Source organism: Symphalangus syndactylus, chromosome 12 (genome assembly GCF_028878055.3).
Source record: "Symphalangus syndactylus isolate Jambi chromosome 12, NHGRI_mSymSyn1-v2.1_pri, whole genome shotgun sequence".
NCBI lineage: Eukaryota > Metazoa > Chordata > Mammalia > Primates > Hylobatidae > Symphalangus > Symphalangus syndactylus.
The window spans coordinates 116,358,493-116,379,723 of NC_072441.2; positions in this window are offsets into that span (position 1 = coordinate 116,358,493).

Here is a 21,231-nt window from a genome sequence, read left to right on the forward strand (position 1 = left end):
AAAGTATGGTTTAACTCTGTTAGCTTAACGCACATATCAGAAGTAAGTTTCACACAATGCTTCTGTGTAGTTTTTATTTGAAGATATTATTTTTCCCAATAGAGGCCTCTTAGCGCTCAGAATGTCCAATTGCAGTTTCTACAGAAAGAGTGTTTCAGAAAGGCTCAATCATAAGTAAGGTTCAACTCTGTTAGTTGAATGCACAGAACAGAAAGAAGTTTCATACAATGCTTCTCTGTAGTTTATATTTGAACATATTCTTTTTTCCACTATTACCCACTTAGCGCTACGAATGTCCAGTTGCATTTTCTACAGACAGAGTGTTTCAAAACTGCTCAATCAAAAGTATGCTTTAACTCTGTTAGCTGAATGCTCAGATCAGAAAGAAGTTTCAGAGAATGCTTCTGTGTAGTTTATATTTGAATATATTCCTTTTTCCACTACTACTCTCTTAGCGCTCCAAATGTCCAGTTGCATTTTCTACAGAAAGAGTGTTCAGATCTGCTCAATCAAAAGTATGGTTTAACTCTGTTAGCTGAATGCACAGATCAGAAAGAAGTTTCACAGAATGACTCTGTGTAGTTTATATTTGGAGACATTCCTTTTTCCACTATTACCCTCTTAGCACTCCGAATCTCCACTTGCATTTTCTACAGAAAGAGTGTTTCAGAACGGCTCAATCAAAACTAAGGTTCAACTCTTTTAGTTGAACAAACAGAACAGAAAGAAGTTTCACACAATTCTTCTGTGTAGTTTTTATTTTTAGACATTCTTTTTCCCAATATAGGCCTCCTAGCGCTCAGAATGTCCAATTGCAGTTTCTACAGAAAGAGTGTTTCAGAACGGCTCAATCAAAAGTAAGGTTCAACTCTGTTAGTTGAATGCACAGAACAGAAAGTATTTTCACAGAATGCTACTGTGTAGTTTATATTTGAATATATTCCTTTTTCCACTATTACCCTCTTAGCGCTCCGAATGTCCACTTGCATTTTCTACAGAAAGAGTGTTCAGAACTGCGCAATCAAAAGTATGGTTTAACTCTGTTAGCTTAATGAACATATCAGAAATAAGTTTCACACAATGCTTCTGTGTAGTTTTTATTTGAAGATATTATTTTTCCCAATAGAGGCCTCTTAGCGCTCAGAATGTCCAATTGCAGTTTCTACAGAAAGAGTGTTTCAGAAAGGCTCAATCAAAAGTAAGGTTCAACTCTGTTAGTTGAATGCACAGAACAGAAAGTAGTTTCATACAATGCTTCTGTGTAGTTTATATTTGAACATATTCTTTTTTCCACTATTACCGACATAGCGCTACGAATGTCCAGTTGCATTTTCTACAGACAGAGTGTTTCAAAACTGCTCAATCAAAAGTATGGTTTAATTCTGTTAGCTGAATGCTCAGATCAGAAAGAAGTTTCACAGAATGCTTCTGTGTAGTTTATATTTGAATATATTCCTTTTTCCACTACTACTCTCTTAGCGCTCCAAATGTCCAGTTGCATTTTCTACAGAAAGAGTGTTCAGATCTGCTCAATCAAAGTATGGTTTAACTCTGTTAGCTGAATGCACAGATCAGAAAGAAGTTTCACAGAATGATTCTGTGTAGTTTATATTTGGAGACATTCCTTTTTCCACTATTACCCTCTTAGTGCTCCGAATCTCCACTTGCATTTTCTACAGAAACAGTGTTTCAGAACGGCTCAATCAAAACTAAGGTTCAACTCTTTTAGTTGAACAAACAGAACAGAAAGAAGTTTCACACAATTATTCTGTGTAGTTTTTATTTGTAGACATTCTTTTTCCCAATATAGGCCTCCTAGCGCTCAGAATGTCCAATTGCAGTTTCTACAGAAAGAGTGTTTCAGAACGGCTCAATCAAAAGTAAGGTTCAACTCTGTTAGTTGACTGCACAGAACAGAAAGAAGTTTCATACAATGCTTCTGTGTAGTTTATATTTGAACATATTCTTTTTCCACTATTACCCACTTAGCGCTACGAATGTCCAGTTGCATTTTCTACAGACAGAGTGTTTCAAAACTGCTCAATCAAAAGTATGGTTTAACTCTGTTAGCTGAATGCTCAGATCAGAAAGAATTTTCACAGAATGCTTCTGTGTAGTTTATATTTGTATATATTCCTTTTTCCACTACTACGCTCTTAGCGCTCCAAATGTCCAGTTGCATTTTCTACAGAAAGAGTGTTCAGATCTGCTCAATCAAAAGTATGGTTTAACTCTGTTAGCTGAATGCACAGATCAGAAAGAAGTTTCACAGAATGATTCTGTGTAGTTTATATTTGGAGACATTACTTTTTCCACTATTACCCTCTTTGCGCTCCGAATCTCCACTTGCATTTTCTACAGAAAGAGTGTTTCAGAACGGCTCAATCAAAACTAAGGTTCAACTCTTTTAGTTGAACAAACAGAACACAAAGAAGTTTCACACAATTCTTCTGTGTAGTTTTTATTTGTAGACATTCTTTTTCCCAATATAGGCCTCTTAGCGCTCAGAATGTCCAATTGCAGTTTCTACAGAAAGAGTGTTTCAGAAAGGCTCAATCATAAGTAAGGTTCAACTCTGTTAGTTGAATGCACAGAACAGAAAGAAGTTTCATACAATGCTTCTGTGTAGTTTATATTTGAACATATTTTTTTTCCACTATTACCCACTTAGCGCTACGAATGTCCAGTTGCATTTTCCACAGACAGAGTGTTTCAAAACTGCTCAATCAAAAGTATGGTTTAACTCTGTTAGCTGAATGCTCAGATCAGAAAGAAGTTTCACAGAATGCTTCTGTGTAGTTTATATTTGAATATATTCCTTTTTCCACTACTACGCTCTTAGCGCTCCAAATGTCCAGTTGCATTTTCTACAGAAAGAGTTTTCAGATCTGCTCAATCAAAATGTGGTTTAACTCTGTTAGCTGAATGCACAGATCAGAAAGAAGTTTCACCGAATGATTCTGTGTAGTTTATATTTGAAGACATTCCTTTTTCCACTAGTACCCTCTTAGCGCTCCGAATCTCCACTTGCATTTTCTACAAAAAGAGTGTTTCACAACTGCTCAATCAAAAATATGTTTTATCTCTGTTAACTGAATTTACATATCAGAAATAAGTTTCACAGAATTCATCTGTGTAGTTTTTATTTGAAGATATTATTTTTCCCAATGTAGGCCTCTTAGCGCTTAGCATGTCCAATTGCAGTTTCTACAGAAAGAGTGTTTCAGAACGGCTCAATCAAAAGTAAGGTTCAACTCTGTTAGTTGAATGCACAGAACAGAAAGAATTTTCACAGAAAGCTACTGTGTAGTTTATATTTGAATATATTCCTTTTTCCACTATTACCCTCTTAGCGCTCCGAATGTCCACTTGCATTTTCTACAAAAAGAGTGTTCAGAACTGCGCAATCAAAAGTATGGTTTAACTCTGTTAGCTTAACGCACATATCAGAAGTAAGTTTCACACAATGCTTCTGTGTAGTTTTTATTTGAAGATATTATTTTTCCCAATAGAGGCCTCTTAGCGCTCAGAATGTCCAATTGCAGTTTCTACAGAAAGAGTGTTTCAGAAAGGCTCAATCATAAGTAAGGTTCAACTCTGTTAGTTGAATGCACAGAACAGAAAGAAGTTTCATACAATGCTTCTCTGTAGTTTATATTTGAACATATTCTTTTTTCCACTATTACCCACTTAGCGCTACGAATGTCCAGTTGCATTTTCTACAGACAGAGTGTTTCAAAACTGCTCAATCAAAAGTATGCTTTAACTCTGTTAGCTGAATGCTCAGATCAGAAAGAAGTTTCAGAGAATGCTTCTGTGTAGTTTATATTTGAATATATTCCTTTTTCCACTACTACTCTCTTAGCGCTCCAAATGTCCAGTTGCATTTTCTACAGAAAGAGTGTTCAGATCTGCTCAATCAAAAGTATGGTTTAACTCTGTTAGCTGAATGCACAGATCAGAAAGAAGTTTCACAGAATGACTCTGTGTAGTTTATATTTGGAGACATTCCTTTTTCCACTATTACCCTCTTAGCACTCCGAATCTCCACTTGCATTTTCTACAGAAAGAGTGTTTCAGAACGGCTCAATCAAAACTAAGGTTCAACTCTTTTAGTTGAACAAACAGAACAGAAAGAAGTTTCACACAATTCTTCTGTGTAGTTTTTATTTTTAGACATTCTTTTTCCCAATATAGGCCTCCTAGCGCTCAGAATGTCCAATTGCAGTTTCTACAGAAAGAGTGTTTCAGAACGGCTCAATCAAAAGTAAGGTTCAACTCTGTTAGTTGAATGCACAGAACAGAAAGTATTTTCACAGAATGCTACTGTGTAGTTTATATTTGAATATATTCCTTTTTCCACTATTACCCTCTTAGCGCTCCGAATGTCCACTTGCATTTTCTACAGAAAGAGTGTTCAGAACTGCGCAATCAAAAGTATGGTTTAACTCTGTTAGCTTAATGAACATATCAGAAATAAGTTTCACACAATGCTTCTGTGTAGTTTTTATTTGAAGATATTATTTTTCCCAATAGAGGCCTCTTAGCGCTCAGAATGTCCAATTGCAGTTTCTACAGAAAGAGTGTTTCAGAAAGGCTCAATCAAAAGTAAGGTTCAACTCTGTTAGTTGAATGCACAGAACAGAAAGTAGTTTCATACAATGCTTCTGTGTAGTTTATATTTGAACATATTCTTTTTTCCACTATTACCGACATAGCGCTACGAATGTCCAGTTGCATTTTCTACAGACAGAGTGTTTCAAAACTGCTCAATCAAAAGTATGGTTTAATTCTGTTAGCTGAATGCTCAGATCAGAAAGAAGTTTCACAGAATGCTTCTGTGTAGTTTATATTTGAATATATTCCTTTTTCCACTACTACTCTCTTAGCGCTCCAAATGTCCAGTTGCATTTTCTACAGAAAGAGTGTTCAGATCTGCTCAATCAAAGTATGGTTTAACTCTGTTAGCTGAATGCACAGATCAGAAAGAAGTTTCACAGAATGATTCTGTGTAGTTTATATTTGGAGACATTCCTTTTTCCACTATTACCCTCTTAGTGCTCCGAATCTCCACTTGCATTTTCTACAGAAACAGTGTTTCAGAACGGCTCAATCAAAACTAAGGTTCAACTCTTTTAGTTGAACAAACAGAACAGAAAGAAGTTTCACACAATTATTCTGTGTAGTTTTTATTTGTAGACATTCTTTTTCCCAATATAGGCCTCCTAGCGCTCAGAATGTCCAATTGCAGTTTCTACAGAAAGAGTGTTTCAGAACGGCTCAATCAAAAGTAAGGTTCAACTCTGTTAGTTGACTGCACAGAACAGAAAGAAGTTTCATACAATGCTTCTGTGTAGTTTATATTTGAACATATTCTTTTTCCACTATTACCCACTTAGCGCTACGAATGTCCAGTTGCATTTTCTACAGACAGAGTGTTTCAAAACTGCTCAATCAAAAGTATGGTTTAACTCTGTTAGCTGAATGCTCAGATCAGAAAGAATTTTCACAGAATGCTTCTGTGTAGTTTATATTTGTATATATTCCTTTTTCCACTACTACGCTCTTAGCGCTCCAAATGTCCAGTTGCATTTTCTACAGAAAGAGTGTTCAGATCTGCTCAATCAAAAGTATGGTTTAACTCTGTTAGCTGAATGCACAGATCAGAAAGAAGTTTCACAGAATGATTCTGTGTAGTTTATATTTGGAGACATTACTTTTTCCACTATTACCCTCTTTGCGCTCCGAATCTCCACTTGCATTTTCTACAGAAAGAGTGTTTCAGAACGGCTCAATCAAAACTAAGGTTCAACTCTTTTAGTTGAACAAACAGAACACAAAGAAGTTTCACACAATTCTTCTGTGTAGTTTTTATTTGTAGACATTCTTTTTCCCAATATAGGCCTCTTAGCGCTCAGAATGTCCAATTGCAGTTTCTACAGAAAGAGTGTTTCAGAAAGGCTCAATCATAAGTAAGGTTCAACTCTGTTAGTTGAATGCACAGAACAGAAAGAAGTTTCATACAATGCTTCTGTGTAGTTTATATTTGAACATATTCTTTTTTCCACTATTACCCACTTAGCGCTACGAATGTCCAGTTGCATTTTCTACAGACAGAGTGTTTCAAAACTGCTCAATCAAAAGTATGCTTTAACTCTGTTAGCTGAATGCTCAGATCAGAAACAAGTTTCAGAGAATGCTTCTGTGTAGTTTATATTTGAATATATTCCTTTTTCCACTACTACTCTCTTAGCGCTCCAAATGTCCAGTTGCATTTTCTACAGAAAGAGTGTTCAGATCTGCTCAATCAAAAGTATGGTTTAACTCTGTTAGCTGAATGCACAGATCAGAAAGAAGTTTCACCGAATGATTCTGTGTAGTTTATATTTGAAGACATTCCTTTTTCCACTATTACCCTCTTAGCGCTCTGAATCTCCACTTGCATTTTCTACAAAAAGAGTGTTTCATAACTGCTCAATCAAAAATATGTTTTATCTCTGTTAACTGAATTTACAGATCACAAATAAGTTTCACAGAATGCATCTGTGTAGTTTTTATTTGAAGATATTCTTTTTCCCAATGTAGGCCTCTTAGCGCTTAGCATGTCCAATTGCAGTTTCTACAGAAAGAGTGTTTCAGAACGGCTCAATCAAAAGTAAGGTTCAACTCTGTTAGTTGAATGCACAGAACAGAAAGAATTTTCACAGAAAGCTACTGTGTAGTTTATATTTGAATATATTCCTTTTTCCACTATTACCCTCTTAGCGCTCCGAATGTCCACTTGCATTTTCTACAGAAAGAGTGTTCAGAACTGCGCAATCAAAAGTATGGTTTAACTCTGTTAGCTTAATGAACATATCAGAAATAAGTTTCACACAATGCTTCTGTGTAGTTTTTATTTGAAGATATTATTTTTCCCAATAGAGGCCTCTTAGCGCTCAGAATGTCCAATTGCAGTTTCTACAGAAAGAGTGTTTCAGAAAGGCTCAATCAAAAGTAAGGTTCAACTCTGTTAGTTGAATGCACAGAACAGAAAGAAGTTTCATACAATGCTTCTGTGTAGTTTATATTTGAACATATTCTTTTTTCCACTATTACCGACTTAGCGCTACGAATGTCCTGTTGCATTTTCTACAGACAGAGTGTTTCAAAACTGCTCAATCAAAAGTATGGTTTAATTCTGTTAGCTGAATGCTCAGATCAGAAAGTAGTTTCACAGAATGCTTCTGTGTAGTTTATATTTGAATATATTCCTTTTTCCACTACTGCTCTCTCAGCGCTCCAAATGTCCAGTTGCATTTTCTACAGAAAGAGTGTTCAGATCTGCTCAATCAAAAGTATGGTTTAACTCTGTTAGCTGAATGCACAGATCAGAAAGAAGTTTCACAGAATCATTCTGTGTAGTTTATATTTGGAGACATTCCTTTTTCCACTATTACCCTCTTTGCGCTCCGAATCTCCACTTGCATTTTCTACAGAAAGAGTGTTTCAGAACGGCTCAATCAAAACTAAGGTTCAACTCTTTTAGTTGAACAAACAGAACAGAAAGAAGTTTCACACAATTCTTCTGTGTAGTTTTTATTTGTAGACATTCTTTTTCCCAATATAGGCCTCTTAGCGCTCAGAATGTCCAATTGCAGTTTCTACAGAAAGAGTGTTTCAGAACGGCTCAATCAAAAGTAAGGTTCAACTCTGTTAGTTGAATGCACAGAACAGAAAGAAGTTTCATACAATGCTTCTGTGTAGTTTATATTTGAACATATTCTTTTTTCCACTATTACCCACTTAGCGCTACGAATGTCCAGTTGCATTTTCTACAGACAGAGTGTTTCAAAACTGCTCAATCAAAAGTATGTTTTAACTCTGTTAGCTGAATGCTCAGATCAGAAATAATTTTCACAGAATGCTTCTGTGTAGTTTATATTTGTATATATTCCTTTTTCCACTACTACGCTCTTAGCGCTCCAAATGTCCAGTTGCATTTTCTACAGAAAGAGTGTTCAGATCTGCTCAATCAAATGTATGGTTTAACTCTGTTAGCTGAATGCACAGATCAGAAAGAAGTTTCACAGAATGATTCTGTGTAGTTTATATTTGGAGACATTCCTTTTTCCACTATTACCCTCTTAGTGCTCCGAATATCCACTTGCATTTTCTACAGAAAGAGTGTTTCAGAACGGCTCAATCAAAACTAAGGTTCAACTCTTTTAGTTGAACAAACAGAACAGAAAGAAGTTTCACACAATTCTTCTGTGTAGTTTTTATTTGTAGACATTCTTTTTCCCAATATAGGCCTCCTAGCGCTCAGAATGTCCAATTGCACTTTCTACAGAAAGAGTGTTTCAGAACGGCTCAATCAAAAGTAAGGTTCAACTCTGTTAGTTGAATGCACAGAACAGAAAGAAGTTTCATACAATGCTTCTGTGTAGTTTATATTTGAACATATTTTTTTTCCACTATTACCCACTTAGCGCTACGAATGTCCAGTTGCATTTTCCACAGACAGAGTGTTTCAAAACTGCTCAATCAAAAGTATGGTTTAACTCTGTTAGCTGAATGCTCAGATCAGAAAGAAGTTTCACAGAATGCTTCTGTGTAGTTTATATTTGAATATATTCCTTTTTCCACTACTACGCTCTTAGCGCTCCAAATGTCCAGTTGCATTTTCTACAGAAAGAGTTTTCAGATCTGCTCAATCAAAATGTGGTTTAACTCTGTTAGCTGAATGCACAGATCAGAAAGAAGTTTCACCGAATGATTCTGTGTAGTTTATATTTGAAGACATTCCTTTTTCCACTAGTACCCTCTTAGCGCTCCGAATCTCCACTTGCATTTTCTACAAAAAGAGTGTTTCACAACTGCTCAATCAAAAATATGTTTTATCTCTGTTAACTGAATTTACATATCAGAAATAAGTTTCACAGAATTCATCTGTGTAGTTTTTATTTGAAGATATTATTTTTCCCAATGTAGGCCTCTTAGCGCTTAGCATGTCCAATTGCAGTTTCTACAGAAAGAGTGTTTCAGAACGGCTCAATCAAAAGTAAGGTTCAACTCTGTTAGTTGAATGCACAGAACAGAAAGAATTTTCACAGAAAGCTACTGTGTAGTTTATATTTGAATATATTCCTTTTTCCACTATTACCCTCTTAGCGCTCCGAATGTCCACTTGCATTTTCTACAAAAAGAGTGTTCAGAACTGCGCAATCAAAAGTATGGTTTAACTCTGTTAGCTTAACGCACATATCAGAAGTAAGTTTCACACAATGCTTCTGTGTAGTTTTTATTTGAAGATATTATTTTTCCCAATAGAGGCCTCTTAGCGCTCAGAATGTCCAATTGCAGTTTCTACAGAAAGAGTGTTTCAGAAAGGCTCAATCATAAGTAAGGTTCAACTCTGTTAGTTGAATGCACAGAACAGAAAGAAGTTTCATACAATGCTTCTCTGTAGTTTATATTTGAACATATTCTTTTTTCCACTATTACCCACTTAGCGCTACGAATGTCCAGTTGCATTTTCTACAGACAGAGTGTTTCAAAACTGCTCAATCAAAAGTATGCTTTAACTCTGTTAGCTGAATGCTCAGATCAGAAAGAAGTTTCAGAGAATGCTTCTGTGTAGTTTATATTTGAATATATTCCTTTTTCCACTACTACTCTCTTAGCGCTCCAAATGTCCAGTTGCATTTTCTACAGAAAGAGTGTTCAGATCTGCTCAATCAAAAGTATGGTTTAACTCTGTTAGCTGAATGCACAGATCAGAAAGAAGTTTCACAGAATGACTCTGTGTAGTTTATATTTGGAGACATTCCTTTTTCCACTATTACCCTCTTAGCACTCCGAATCTCCACTTGCATTTTCTACAGAAAGAGTGTTTCAGAACGGCTCAATCAAAACTAAGGTTCAACTCTTTTAGTTGAACAAACAGAACAGAAAGAAGTTTCACACAATTCTTCTGTGTAGTTTTTATTTGTAGACATTCTTTTTCCCAATATAGGCCTCCTAGCGCTCAGAATGTCCAATTGCAGTTTCTACAGAAAGAGTGTTTCAGAACGGCTCAATCAAAAGTAAGGTTCAACTCTGTTAGTTGAATGCACAGAACAGAAAGTATTTTCACAGAATGCTACTGTGTAGTTTATATTTGAATATATTCCTTTTTCCACTATTACCCTCTTAGCGCTCCGAATGTCCACTTGCATTTTCTACAGAAAGAGTGTTCAGAACTGCGCAATCAAAAGTATGGTTTAACTCTGTTAGCTTAATGAACATATCAGAAATAAGTTTCACACAATGCTTCTGTGTAGTTTTTATTTGAAGATATTATTTTTCCCAATAGAGGCCTCTTAGCGCTCAGAATGTCCAATTGCAGTTTCTACAGAAAGAGTGTTTCAGAAAGGCTCAATCAAAAGTAAGGTTCAACTCTGTTAGTTGAATGCACAGAACAGAAAGTAGTTTCATACAATGCTTCTGTGTAGTTTATATTTGAACATATTCTTTTTTCCACTATTACCGACATAGCGCTACGAATGTCCAGTTGCATTTTCTACAGACAGAGTGTTTCAAAACTGCTCAATCAAAAGTATGGTTTAATTCTGTTAGCTGAATGCTCAGATCAGAAAGAAGTTTCACAGAATGCTTCTGTGTAGTTTATATTTGAATATATTCCTTTTTCCACTACTACTCTCTTAGCGCTCCAAATGTCCAGTTGCATTTTCTACAGAAAGAGTGTTCAGATCTGCTCAATCAAAGTATGGTTTAACTCTGTTAGCTGAATGCACAGATCAGAAAGAAGTTTCACAGAATGATTCTGTGTAGTTTATATTTGGAGACATTCCTTTTTCCACTATTACCCTCTTAGTGCTCCGAATCTCCACTTGCATTTTCTACAGAAACAGTGTTTCAGAACGGCTCAATCAAAACTAAGGTTCAACTCTTTTAGTTGAACAAACAGAACAGAAAGAAGTTTCACACAATTATTCTGTGTAGTTTTTATTTGTAGACATTCTTTTTCCCAATATAGGCCTCCTAGCGCTCAGAATGTCCAATTGCAGTTTCTACAGAAAGAGTGTTTCAGAACGGCTCAATCAAAAGTAAGGTTCAACTCTGTTAGTTGACTGCACAGAACAGAAAGAAGTTTCATACAATGCTTCTGTGTAGTTTATATTTGAACATATTCTTTTTCCACTATTACCCACTTAGCGCTACGAATGTCCAGTTGCATTTTCTACAGACAGAGTGTTTCAAAACTGCTCAATCAAAAGTATGGTTTAACTCTGTTAGCTGAATGCTCAGATCAGAAAGAATTTTCACAGAATGCTTCTGTGTAGTTTATATTTGTATATATTCCTTTTTCCACTACTACGCTCTTAGCGCTCCAAATGTCCAGTTGCATTTTCTACAGAAAGAGTGTTCAGATCTGCTCAATCAAAAGTATGGTTTAACTCTGTTAGCTGAATGCACAGATCAGAAAGAAGTTTCACAGAATGATTCTGTGTAGTTTATATTTGGAGACATTACTTTTTCCACTATTACCCTCTTTGCGCTCCGAATCTCCACTTGCATTTTCTACAGAAAGAGTGTTTCAGAACGGCTCAATCAAAACTAAGGTTCAACTCTTTTAGTTGAACAAACAGAACACAAAGAAGTTTCACACAATTCTTCTGTGTAGTTTTTATTTGTAGACATTCTTTTTCCCAATATAGGCCTCTTAGCGCTCAGAATGTCCAATTGCAGTTTCTACAGAAAGAGTGTTTCAGAAAGGCTCAATCATAAGTAAGGTTCAACTCTGTTAGTTGAATGCACAGAACAGAAAGAAGTTTCATACAATGCTTCTGTGTAGTTTATATTTGAACATATTCTTTTTTCCACTATTACCCACTTAGCGCTACGAATGTCCAGTTGCATTTTCTACAGACAGAGTGTTTCAAAACTGCTCAATCAAAAGTATGCTTTAACTCTGTTAGCTGAATGCTCAGATCAGAAACAAGTTTCAGAGAATGCTTCTGTGTAGTTTATATTTGAATATATTCCTTTTTCCACTACTACTCTCTTAGCGCTCCAAATGTCCAGTTGCATTTTCTACAGAAAGAGTGTTCAGATCTGCTCAATCAAAAGTATGGTTTAACTCTGTTAGCTGAATGCACAGATCAGAAAGAAGTTTCACCGAATGATTCTGTGTAGTTTATATTTGAAGACATTCCTTTTTCCACTATTACCCTCTTAGCGCTCTGAATCTCCACTTGCATTTTCTACAAAAAGAGTGTTTCATAACTGCTCAATCAAAAATATGTTTTATCTCTGTTAACTGAATTTACAGATCACAAATAAGTTTCACAGAATGCATCTGTGTAGTTTTTATTTGAAGATATTCTTTTTCCCAATGTAGGCCTCTTAGCGCTTAGCATGTCCAATTGCAGTTTCTACAGAAAGAGTGTTTCAGAACGGCTCAATCAAAAGTAAGGTTCAACTCTGTTAGTTGAATGCACAGAACAGAAAGAATTTTTACAGAAAGCTACTGTGTAGTTTATATTTGAATATATTCCTTTTTCCACTATTACCCTCTTAGCGCTCCGAATGTCCACTTGCATTTTCTACAGAAAGAGTGTTCAGAACTGCGCAATCAAAAGTATGGTTTAACTCTGTTAGCTTAATGAACATATCAGAAATAAGTTTCACACAATGCTTCTGTGTAGTTTTTATTTGAAGATATTATTTTTCCCAATAGAGGCCTCTTAGCGCTCAGAATGTCCAATTGCAGTTTCTACAGAAAGAGTGTTTCAGAAAGGCTCAATCAAAAGTAAGGTTCAACTCTGTTAGTTGAATGCACAGAACAGAAAGAAGTTTCATACAATGCTTCTGTGTAGTTTATATTTGAACATATTCTTTTTTCCACTATTACCGACTTAGCGCTACGAATGTCCTGTTGCATTTTCTACAGACAGAGTGTTTCAAAACTGCTCAATCAAAAGTATGGTTTAATTCTGTTAGCTGAATGCTCAGATCAGAAAGTAGTTTCACAGAATGCTTCTGTGTAGTTTATATTTGAATATATTCCTTTTTCCACTACTGCTCTCTCAGCGCTCCAAATGTCCAGTTGCATTTTCTACAGAAAGAGTGTTCAGATCTGCTCAATCAAAAGTATGGTTTAACTCTGTTAGCTGAATGCACAGATCAGAAAGAAGTTTCACAGAATCATTCTGTGTAGTTTATATTTGGAGACATTCCTTTTTCCACTATTACCCTCTTTGCGCTCCGAATCTCCACTTGCATTTTCTACAGAAAGAGTGTTTCAGAACGGCTCAATCAAAACTAAGGTTCAACTCTTTTAGTTGAACAAACAGAACAGAAAGAAGTTTCACACAATTCTTCTGTGTAGTTTTTATTTGTAGACATTCTTTTTCCCAATATAGGCCTCTTAGCGCTCAGAATGTCCAATTGCAGTTTCTACAGAAAGAGTGTTTCAGAACGGCTCAATCAAAAGTAAGGTTCAACTCTGTTAGTTGAATGCACAGAACAGAAAGAAGTTTCATACAATGCTTCTGTGTAGTTTATATTTGAACATATTCTTTTTTCCACTATTACCCACTTAGCGCTACGAATGTCCAGTTGCATTTTCTACAGACAGAGTGTTTCAAAACTGCTCAATCAAAAGTATGGTTTAACTCTGTTAGCTGAATGCGCAGATCAGAAATAATTTTCACAGAATGCTTCTGTGTAGTTTATATTTGTATATATTCCTTTTTCCACTACTACGCTCTTAGCGCTCCAAATGTCCAGTTGCATTTTCTACAGAAAGAGTGTTCAGATCTGCTCAATCAAATGTATGGTTTAACTCTGTTAGCTGAATGCACAGATCAGAAAGAAGTTTCACAGAATGATTCTGTGTAGTTTATATTTGGAGACATTCCTTTTTCCACTATTACCCTCTTAGTGCTCCGAATATCCACTTGCATTTTCTACAGAAAGAGTGTTTCAGAACGGCTCAATCAAAACTAAGGTTCAACTCTTTTAGTTGAACAAACAGAACAGAAAGAAGTTTCACACAATTCTTCTGTGTAGTTTTTATTTGTAGACATTCTTTTTCCCAATATAGGCCTCCTAGCGCTCAGAATGTCCAATTGCACTTTCTACAGAAAGAGTGTTTCAGAACGGCTCAATCAAAAGTAAGGTTCAACTCTGTTAGTTGAATGCACAGAACAGAAAGAAGTTTCATACAATGCTTCTGTGTAGTTTATATTTGAACATATTTTTTTTCCACTATTACCCACTTAGCGCTACGAATGTCCAGTTGCATTTTCCACAGACAGAGTGTTTCAAAACTGCTCAATCAAAAGTATGGTTTAACTCTGTTAGCTGAATGCTCAGATCAGAAAGAAGTTTCACAGAATGCTTCTGTGTAGTTTATATTTGAATATATTCCTTTTTCCACTACTACGCTCTTAGCGCTCCAAATGTCCAGTTGCATTTTCTACAGAAAGAGTTTTCAGATCTGCTCAATCAAAATGTGGTTTAACTCTGTTAGCTGAATGCACAGATCAGAAAGAAGTTTCACCGAATGATTCTGTGTAGTTTATATTTGAAGACATTCCTTTTTCCACTAGTACCCTCTTAGCGCTCCGAATCTCCACTTGCATTTTCTACAAAAAGAGTGTTTCACAACTGCTCAATCAAAAATATGTTTTATCTCTGTTAACTGAATTTACATATCAGAAATAAGTTTCACAGAATTCATCTGTGTAGTTTTTATTTGAAGATATTATTTTTCCCAATGTAGGCCTCTTAGCGCTTAGCATGTCCAATTGCAGTTTCTACAGAAAGAGTGTTTCAGAACGGCTCAATCAAAAGTAAGGTTCAACTCTGTTAGTTGAATGCACAGAACAGAAAGAATTTTCACAGAAAGCTACTGTGTAGTTTATATTTGAATATATTCCTTTTTCCACTATTACCCTCTTAGCGCTCCGAATGTCCACTTGCATTTTCTACAAAAAGAGTGTTCAGAACTGCGCAATCAAAAGTATGGTTTAACTCTGTTAGCTTAACGCACATATCAGAAGTAAGTTTCACACAATGCTTCTGTGTAGTTTTTATTTGAAGATATTATTTTTCCCAATAGAGGCCTCTTAGCGCTCAGAATGTCCAATTGCAGTTTCTACAGAAAGAGTGTTTCAGAAAGGCTCAATCATAAGTAAGGTTCAACTCTGTTAGTTGAATGCACAGAACAGAAAGGAGTTTCATACAATGCTTCTCTGTAGTTTATATTTGAACATATTCTTTTTTCCACTATTACCCACTTAGCGCTACGAATGTCCAGTTGCATTTTCTACAGACAGAGTGTTTCAAAACTGCTCAATCAAAAGTATGCTTTAACTCTGTTAGCTGAATGCTCAGATCAGAAAGAAGTTTCAGAGAATGCTTCTGTGTAGTTTATATTTGAATATATTCCTTTTTCCACTACTACTCTCTTAGCGCTCCAAATGTCCAGTTGCATTTTCTACAGAAAGAGTGTTCAGATCTGCTCAATCAAAAGTATGGTTTAACTCTGTTAGCTGAATGCACAGATCAGAAAGAAGTTTCACAGAATGACTCTGTGTAGTTTATATTTGGAGACATTCCTTTTTCCACTATTACCCTCTTAGCACTCCGAATCTCCACTTGCATTTTCTACAGAAAGAGTGTTTCAGAACGGCTCAATCAAAACTAAGGTTCAACTCTTTTAGTTGAACAAACAGAACAGAAAGAAGTTTCACACAATTCTTCTGTGTAGTTTTTATTTGTAGACATTCTTTTTCCCAATATAGGCCTCCTAGCGCTCAGAATGTCCAATTGCAGTTTCTACAGAAAGAGTGTTTCAGAACGGCTCAATCAAAAGTAAGGTTCAACTCTGTTAGTTGAATGCACAGAACAGAAAGTATTTTCACAGAATGCTACTGTGTAGTTTATATTTGAATATATTCCTTTTTCCACTATTACCCTCTTAGCGCTCCGAATGTCCACTTGCATTTTCTACAGAAAGAGTGTTCAGAACTGCGCAATCAAAAGTATGGTTTAACTCTGTTAGCTTAATGAACATATCAGAAATAAGTTTCACACAATGCTTCTGTGTAGTTTTTATTTGAAGATATTATTTTTCCCAATAGAGGCCTCTTAGCGCTCAGAATGTCCAATTGCAGTTTCTACAGAAAGAGTGTTTCAGAAAGGCTCAATCAAAAGTAAGGTTCAACTCTGTTAGTTGAATGCACAGAACAGAAAGTAGTTTCATACAATGCTTCTGTGTAGTTTATATTTGAACATATACTTTTTTCCACTATTACCGACATAGCGCTACGAATGTCCAGTTGCATTTTCTACAGACAGAGTGTTTCAAAACTGCTCAATCAAAAGTATGGTTTAATTCTGTTAGCTGAATGCTCAGATCAGAAAGAAGTTTCACAGAATGCTTCTGTGTAGTTTATATTTGAATATATTCCTTTTTCCACTACTACTCTCTTAGCGCTCCAAATGTCCAGTTGCATTTTCTACAGAAAGAGTGTTCAGATCTGCTCAATCAAAGTATGGTTTAACTCTGTTAGCTGAATGCACAGATCAGAAAGAAGTTTCACAGAATGATTCTGTGTAGTTTATATTTGGAGACATTCCTTTTTCCACTATTACCCTCTTAGTGCTCCGAATCTCCACTTGCATTTTCTACAGAAACAGTGTTTCAGAACGGCTCAATCAAAACTAAGGTTCAACTCTTTTAGTTGAACAAACAGAACAGAAAGAAGTTTCACACAATTATTCTGTGTAGTTTTTATTTGTAGACATTCTTTTTCCCAATATAGGCCTCCTAGCGCTCAGAATGTCCAATTGCAGTTTCTACAGAAAGAGTGTTTCAGAACGGCTCAATCAAAAGTAAGGTTCAACTCTGTTAGTTGACTGCACAGAACAGAAAGAAGTTTCATACAATGCTTCTGTGTAGTTTATATTTGAACATATTCTTTTTCCACTATTACCCACTTAGCGCTACGAATGTCCAGTTGCATTTTCTACAGACAGAGTGTTTCAAAACTGCTCAATCAAAAGTATGGTTTAACTCTGTTAGCTGAATGCTCAGATCAGAAAGAATTTTCACAGAATGCTTCTGTGTAGTTTATATTTGTATATATTCCTTTTTCCACTACTACGCTCTTAGCGCTCCAAATGTCCAGTTGCATTTTCTACAGAAAGAGTGTTCAGATCTGCTCAATCAAAAGTATGGTTTAACTCTGTTAGCTGAATGCACAGATCAGAAAGAAGTTTCACAGAATGATTCTGTGTAGTTTATATTTGGAGACATTACTTTTTCCACTATTACCCTCTTTGCGCTCCGAATCTCCACTTGCATTTTCTACAGAAAGAGTGTTTCAGAACGGCTCAATCAAAACTAAGGTTCAACTCTTTTAGTTGAACAAACAGAACACAAAGAAGTTTCACACAATTCTTCTGTGTAGTTTTTATTTGTAGACATTCTTTTTCCCAATATAGGCCTCTTAGCGCTCAGAATGTCCAATTGCAGTTTCTACAGAAAGAGTGTTTCAGAAAGGCTCAATCATAAGTAAGGTTCAACTCTGTTAGTTGAATGCACAGAACAGAAAGAAGTTTCATACAATGCTTCTGTGTAGTTTATATTTGAACATATTCTTTTTTCCACTATTACCCACTTAGCGCTACGAATGTCCAGTTGCATTTTCTACAGACAGAGTGTTTCAAAACTGCTCAATCAAAAGTATGCTTTAACTCTGTTAGCTGAATGCTCAGATCAGAAACAAGTTTCAGAGAATGCTTCTGTGTAGTTTATATTTGAATATATTCCTTTTTCCACTACTACTCTCTTAGCGCTCCAAATGTCCAGTTGCATTTTCTACAGAAAGAGTGTTCAGATCTGCTCAATCAAAAGTATGGTTTAACTCTGTTAGCAGAATGCACAGATCAGAAAGAAGTTTCACCGAATGATTCTGTGTAGTTTATATTTGAAGACATTCCTTTTTCCACTATTACCCTCTTAGCGCTCTGAATCTCCACTTGCATTTTCTACAAAAAGAGTGTTTCATAACTGCTCAATCAAAAATATGTTTTATCTCTGTTAACTGAATTTACAGATCACAAATAAGTTTCACAGAATGCATCTGTGTAGTTTTTATTTGAAGATATTCTTTTTCCCAATGTAGGCCTCTTAGCGCTTAGCATGTCCAATTGCAGTTTCTACAGAAAGAGTGTTTCAGAACGGCTCAATCAAAAGTAAGGTTCAACTCTGTTAGTTGAATGCACAGAACAGAAAGAATTTTCACAGAAAGCTACTGTGTAGTTTATATTTGAATATATTCCTTTTTCCACTATTACCCTCTTAGCGCTCCGAATGTCCACTTGCATTTTCTACAGAAAGAGTGTTCAAAACTGCGCAATCATAAGTATGGTTTAAGTCTGTTAACTTAATGCACATATCAGAAATAAGTTTCACACAATGCTTCTGTGTAGTTTTTATTTGAAGATATTATTTTTCCCAATAGAGGCCTCTTAGCGCTCAGAATGTCCAATTGCAGTTTCTACAGAAAGAGTGTTTCAGAAAGGCTCAATCATAAGTAAGGTTCAACTCTGTTAGTTGAATGCACAGAACAGAAAGAAGTTTCATACAATGCTTCTGTGTAGTTTATATTTGAACATATTCTTTTTTCCACATTTACCCACTTAGCGCTACGAATGTCCAGTTGCATTTTCTACAGACAGTGTGTTTCAAAACTGCTCAATCAATAGTATGCTTTAACTCTGTTAGCTGAATGCTCAGATCAGAAAGAAGTTTCAGAGAATGCTTCTTTGTAGTTTATATTTGAATATATTCCTTTTTCCACTACTACTCTCTTAGCGCTCCAAATGTCCAGTTGCATTTTCTACAGAAAGAGTGTTCAGATCTGCTCAATCAAAAGTATGGTTTAACTCTGTTAGCTGAATGCACAGATCAGAAAGAAGTTTCACGGAATGACTCTGTGTAGTTTATATTTGGAGACATTCCTTTTTCCACTATTACCCTCTTAGCGCTCCGAATCTCCACTTGCATTTTCTACAGAAAGAGTGTTTCAGAACGGCTCAATCAAAACTAAGGTTCAACTCTTTTAGTTGAACAAACAGAACAGAAAGAAGTTTCACACAATTCTTCTGTGTAGTTTTTATTTGTAGACATTATTTTTCCCAATATAGGCCTCCTGGGGCTCAGAATGTCCAATTGCAGTTTCTACAGAAAGAGTGTTTCAGAACGGCTCAATCAAAAGTAAGGTTCAACTCTGTTAGTTGAATGCACAGAACAGAAAGAAGTTTCATACAATGCTTCTGTGTAGTTTATATTTGAACATATTCTTTTTTCCACTATTACCCACTTAGCGCTACGAATGTCCAGTTGCATTTTCTACAGACAGAGTGTTTCAAAACTGCTCAATCAAAAGTATGGTTTAACTCTGTTAGCTGAATGCTCAGATCAGAAAGAAGTTTCACAGAATGCTTCTGTGTAGTTTATATTTGAATATATTCCTTTTTCCACTACTACGCTCTTAGCGCTCCAAATGTCCAGTTGCATTTTCTACAGAAAGAGTGTTCAGATCTGCTCAATCAAAAGTATGGTTTAACTCTGTTAGCTGAATGCACAGATCAGAAAGAAGTTTCACCGAATGATTCTGTGTAGTTTATATTTGAAGACATTCCTTTTTCCACTATTACCCTCTTAGCGCTCTGAATCTCCACTTGCATTTTCTACAAAAAGAGTGTGTCATAACTGCTCAATCAAAAATATGTTTTATCTCTGTTAACTGAATTTACAGATCACAAATAAGTTTCACAGAATGCATCTGTGTAGTTTTTATTTGAAGATATTCTTTTTCCCAATGTAGGGCTCTTAGCGCTTAGCATGTCCAATTGCAGTTTCTACAGAAAGAGTGTTTCAGAACGGCTCAATCAAAAGTAAGGTTCAACTCTGTTAGTTGAATGCACAGAACAGAAAGAATTTTCACAGAATGCTACTGTGTAGTTTATATTTGAATATATTCCTTTTTCCACTATTACCCTCTTAGCGCTCCGAATGTCCACTTGCATTTTCTACAGAAAGAGTGTTCAGAACTGCGCAATCAAAAGTATGGTTTAACTCTGTTAGCTTAATGAACATATCAGAAATAAGTTTCACACAATGCTTCTGTGTAGTTTTTATTTGAAGATATTATTTTTCCCAATAGAGGCCTCTTAGCGCTCAGAATGTCCAATTGCAGTTTCTACAGAAAGAGTGTTTCAGAAAGGCTCAATCAAAAGTAAGGTTCAACTCTGTTAGTTGAATGCACAGAACAGAAAGAAGTTTCATACAATGCTTCTGTGTAGTTTATATTTGAACATATTCTTTTTTCCACTATTACCGACTTAGCGCTACGAATGTCCTGTTGCATTTTCTACAGACAGAGTGTTTCAAAACTGCTCAATCAAAAGTATGGTTTAATTCTGTTAGCTGAATGCTCAGATCAGAAAGAAGTTTCAGAGAATGCTTCTGTGTAGTTTATATTTGAATATATTCCTTTTTCCACTACTACTCTCTTAGTGCTCCAAATGTCCAGTTGCATTTTCTACAGAAAGAGTGTTCAGATCTGCTCAATCAAAAGTATGGTTTAACTCTGTTAGCTGAATGCACAGATCAGAAAGAAGTTTCACAGAATGATTCTGTGTAGTTTATATTTGGAGACATTCCTTTTTCCACTATTACCCTCTTTGCGCTCCAAATCTCCACTTGCATTTTCTACAGAAAGAGTGTTTCAGAACGGCTCAATCAAAACTAAGTTTCAACTCTTTTAGTTGAACAAACAGAACAGAAAGAAGTTTCACACAATTATTCTGTGTAGTTTTTATTTGTAGACATTCTTTTTCCCAATATAGGCCTCCTAGCGCTCAGAATGTCCAATTGCAGTTTCTACAGAAAGAGTGTTTCAGAACGGCTCAATCAAAAGTAAGGTTCAACTCTGTTAGTTGACTGCACAGAACAGAAAGAAGTTTCATACAATGCTTCTGTGTAGTTTATATTTGAACATATTCTTTTTTCCACTATTACCCACTTAGCGCTACGAATGTCCAGTTGCATTTTCTACAGACAGAGTGTTTCAAAACTGCTCAATCAAAAGTATGGTTTAACTCTGTTAGCTGAATGCTCAGATCAGAAAGAATTTTCACAGAATGCTACTGTGTAGTTTATGT